The sequence below is a fragment of the Miscanthus floridulus genome, chromosome 3 (assembly GCF_019320115.1).
Source record: "Miscanthus floridulus cultivar M001 chromosome 3, ASM1932011v1, whole genome shotgun sequence".
NCBI lineage: Eukaryota > Viridiplantae > Streptophyta > Magnoliopsida > Poales > Poaceae > Miscanthus > Miscanthus floridulus.
Window position 1 is genome coordinate 17,738,124 of NC_089582.1, and position 5,363 is coordinate 17,743,486.

Here is a 5,363-nt window from a genome sequence, read left to right on the forward strand (position 1 = left end):
TTTTAATTAAACACTACATTTTTGCATTAACGAAATAATAAATATTAGTTACATTATGTTTTATAATTCTAACAAAAAATAAAAAAAGTTAGGTTATCGATTTTTCCTATGTGCAATAAACAAAAATAAAATTCATATTTTTAACAAAATAATTTTATGCCTTTTATTTAATTTACTATGTATTTAATAAAAACTATTGCATTTCTATTGTATTTAACAAGACTATTGCTTAAAACAGGCGGGAAACGAAACTGCAGGCCACCTTTACTCCCGGGTGGGAAGCCCACCCGGGAGTAAAGGTGGCCTGCAGTTTCGTGGCCCGCCAAAAAAAAGCCTTTACTCCCGGTGCGTGTTACCAACCGGGAGTAAAGGTATACCTTTACTCCCGGTTGGTAACACGCACCGGGAGTAAAGGCACCTTTACTCCCGGTTGGTAATACGCACCGGGAGTAAAGGGTTTTTACTCCCGGTTGGTGGCTGGCACCGGGAGTAATTCTCCTCTGCTATATAACCTCCAGCGCCTGGCAGATCGATCTGCTCGTCTTCTTCCTCGTCGAACACCGCCGCCCTCTTCTTCGACCTCGCGCCGCGTCCGTTCGCCTTCCGTGACACCGGCGCCGCCGTCTTCTTCCTCGTGCGGCCTCCACCGCGCGCGCCCGTGCCCCTCCTCCGCGCTTGCCCGTGGCCCTCCACCGCGCCCTCCTCCGCGCCCGAGGCCCTCCACCGCGCGTTGCCCCACCGCGCCGGCCCGAGGCCCTCCAGTACGTACACTGCCGAGCTTCGAGGTGATATATTCGTCGATCTCTTTGTACATTCGTCCGAGCCCTCCACTGCCGAGTTATAGATCACGTCGAAAACTACAACTTTGGTGTAAGCCATGTCAACGGTCGAGGTCGATTGAAAATTCCAAATTTTGAATCACAAAATCTATAGAAACTAAAAATGAATATTTGGAACTCTAAATGATTTTAAATAAAAACATATCTTAAGGCAAGTTTTGAATATTTGGAACTCTAAATGACAAGTATAATTAAGGATCACCAATGAAATTACTTTAGAAATTAATTAGATCGATGTAAATCCATGGCTTGTATAATAAACACGCTATATATTATTTGGAAACAACGCTACGAACCATCCGCTAATGATCCAGCCCATCAACCGCCATATATTCATCACTATATGATATGCCATTATTTCAAGATGCAGTTTCAATAGAAGAATTTTTTCTATCTTCATAGATCAATGTTTGTTAACGAAATTTTATCCAAATATATTCATGTAGGGTCTTTTTTTTTGAAGGATTTGTTGTAGGATATATAATGGTCAAATAGGAACTCAATTTTGATACCCAGTTTATAAACTAAGCGTTTTTTAGTTTATCAAAAATATCACATGTTTCTTCATTTGTGAACTTTGAATATACAGATATAATATATTAATGTTGCTAAAGTAATATGAGCATTACATATTTTTTTCCGGGAAGACTATCTTCAAACTTTATATCATAGCATCAGAGATCGCCTGTAGAAGAAGAAAATAAATTCTTATCATTTCGGAAATAGTAATGGTTATATGAGCAATAAGACACATATACTTACATTTCATAATGGCTTATACTTATATTATTAACATAGAATTTTCTCATATGATGAATGACTACATGGTTGATCACATGGTACATAGGATCACAACATCACGCACCGACACCGCCCCGGCCCGCCTCACGTCGTCGTCGTCGTCAGCACGCCGGCCCGCCTCACGTCATCGTCGTCAGCACACCGGCCACCGCGCCGACACGTATATATACGTCATTTGTATTCATATGCATTTCGTCCATGCGTTTCTATGTATACGGCGGAGCACCGCCGCCCTCGTTCACCCATGTGTACAGACATATATACGGCGGAGTGGAGCACCGCCACTCTTGTCACACCGCCCTTTCTCGTGCCCTAATTCGCCCTAGTACCGACGTAGTTCGTCCTAGTGTGGCGAATTGCGTCCGTGATCGAGGGGCAAGATTTAATAATGCATATTGTTTGTAGATTTTACGCATGTAATAAGCAAAGATTTGACGTACTATATATTGGTTTTGTTTTTTGAAGCTAGATGGCCGACCCGAGAAATATGGATGAGGAGGAGTTGATGATGAATTTGATCAACACTGGCACTCAAGTTGCCGGCGATGATGGTGCTAAAAATAACGTGCAAGAGGATGTAGATGACGGGAGTCAGTACTTAGCTCTTGAACAAAATGAGCAACAACATATTGGCCAAGTATATATTTTTTATTATTAGCTATATATATATATTATCATATGTCTTATGTGTGCTCATGACATTAAAAATAATGTTTATGTTTTGTAGCCCTCTGGATCGACATCAACAACTACAACGAAGAGTAAAAATGTTCGAGGTCCCAAAAAGCCATTGGAGGGTCGCTTCATCATCTCGGAGTTCAATGTGGATACAGGAGAACCGGGGGGGCCGAATAAAATGAAATTTGTGCACCACTGTGGTTACCTTGTACGGGACCGGCTCCCGATTAGTACCCGTGAATGGAAGAAGAAGACCAATGCTCCTCATATCAGTTTTGTCTCCGATCGTGACAAGGCGTTAATTTGGAATGATGTCTTGGTACATTTCACGCTCCAAACAGATGATTATGATGATATAATAGATGGTGATGAATTGAAGGAGCGAGTTAGGGATTGGGCAATGAAGAAGATGGCCACCCAGTTTCAGACTTGGAAGAAACACCTATACACGACGTATGTCAAGAAGAACATAGCACCAGATTTTACTGTCCCAGGCCCGATCTCAAAGCAGAGGCCCTATTGGGATGAGTTTGTACAGTACAAGACTTCAGAAGAGGGTGTGAGTCGGGTGATAAAGAACCAACGTAATGCCCAACAGAAGACATACCACCATACCTTGGGATCAGGTGGCTACCCGACTGCCATTAAGAAGTGGAACAAAATGGAAGCAGACCTTCTTGCCAAGGGTATCAGACCAGAATCACTCGAGTGGGGAGAACGTGCAAAGAATTGGTTTTTCGCTCATGGGGGAACACTAGACCAGGAGACAGGGAAGTGCGTTTATGGCGCAAGACTGCAAGAAGCAGCAGAAAGATTGTTTTATGCTCAGAGAGCTGCTGCTAGTGGTGCGTTCAGGCCCAACAGAGAGAAGGATGAGCTGACATACGCCATCGGGACTATTGAACATGGTGGCCGAACTAGAGGCAAAGGAAGTGTCTCGTGGGAGCATGGATTCCCTCAGGACAGACCTTCCTACAGAAGTCGCCAGAGAAAGAAGGAAGAAGAGGCACACCGGCTCCAGAGGTTGGAGGAAGCGGTGCGTGAAGCACAGGAGCGGGAAAAAAACCTTGAAGCGAGAATGCAGGAGGAAATCAAAAGGCAAGTGCAAATAGCAGTGAGTGCAAGCAAGCAGGCATCAGAGCCAGGAATCAACATTAGCCAATCTGTTCAGTTGAAAAGCAGCTGCGCTTCCACGGAGATACCAAATCAAGGGGACACAGGACTGCGCTTCCCTGTGGATGACGTCACTGAACCTTGTACAACGTGTGAGCTACACATTCCGAAGGAGAATTCCACAATCAAGGTGGCTATCGGTCTTGTTAATCCTATCGACCGAACCAAGACACCAAGGATTCATGGGAATATAATCCAAGAAGGATATGCCACCATCTCGGTAGATAAAGCTGAAAAAGGTTTTAGTGATTTGCCTCTTGACATTCCTGGAGGTGATGGCGAGAAGACTCTAGGAGAAGCGGAGAAGACATTCATTCTATGGCGCAAGCGCTACATCATCATTCCAGGGATGTCGGCTCCACCTCCTTCTGAACTACCTCACCATAGGTACGTGCGGATGAAAACACTACATCATTAATTTGTATTGGCTTAAATAATTAACAATCTGCTCATAATAATATGTCATTCCTTTTTTTGTAGCAGATCCTCCCCCAACCTAAATCCAATTGTTCAATCGCCAGATCATCATAGTGCTCTGTACGATGACATTGTGTTGGAAGACGAGGCTGCATCCACACCCTCTCCAAGGAGGTCTCCAACGCCACAGCCGCCACCTCCAAGGAGGTCTCCAACGCCGCTGCCAACACCTCCAAGGAGGTCTCCAACGCCGCTGCCAACACCTCCAAGGAGGTCTCCAACGCCTCCCCCGCCCCCGCCTACCAAGAAGCCTAGCAAGAGGCCAGCCCCTCAAACGAAGAATCAGTCCCCGCCTGCAAAGAAAGCCACCGTGAAACCAAGGGCTATTCCCAAAATAATATCTGAAGAGAAGGAAGAAGGAACTGATGCATATAAAAAAGACATGTCTAGATTCTATGACAAACTTAAAATGAATCAAGAAGCAAGGAGAAACCCAGAGAAACCGTACTTCTTCGTAGCTCCGGATATTTTAAGAAAAAAGGTGACTTCTTACCAGCATCAACAGCGGGAATCTCGTAAGCCGTCCAAATCAACGTTATCAGACTATGACCGCACTCTCACCAAGTCAATTGAGGCGGCACAGAAAAAGAAGCGGGCAGGGAAAGGAGTTGCCCAACTCGGACAACAAGCGCACCAATCAATCCCCCCGCTAGTTGTTGGTAATGAATATGGTTCGAATTTAGGATTAATGCATCAGGCAAACATACCTCCGGATGTCGATTTGGATCACCTTGGTGAATTTCTTGATGAGACTGGTCTCGACCTTTACCAGATGTTTGGTGATGGAAACATTGAGAGTGCGGCGGAGGTTGATATTTGGAAGAAAAAATTTGTACTAGGCCAGAGTCTATACAACCCTCAAGCCTTATCTGATCTGGGGACGCAAATGTACCTGCTAAACAAGTGGTACATGCAGGCGTCTACCAGTGGAGACTTCTGCGTTGGTGTCAGAATTAGAGACGAACATTGGTTCCGTGGCGATGATGTTATGTATGTTGACTTTGCAGAATTTCATCAACTATGCCACCTTACCTCTCTGGACAAAGTTATCATTAGCTGCTATTGCCTGTAAGTAATAATTCTTTCGATCTATTATTAAACTCATCATATGTGTGTATATGCATATAAATTATCCTAACAAGTACTATATATATGCAGATTTACAATGACAGAGCTCAGAAAGGAAGGCTGCAATGAAATTGGTTTTGTTGATCCCCATATAGTATTCAAAGACCCAATTACTCCAATGACTAATTGGAAGTCTGAGTCAGAGAGTAACCTCATGAACTTCTTAGTGAACCAACGCCACAAGAAGGATATACTCTTTCCCTATAACTTCAAGTGAGTGTTAATCATGTCGATCATAGCCTTAATGGCTCATATGTTGATTCTAGT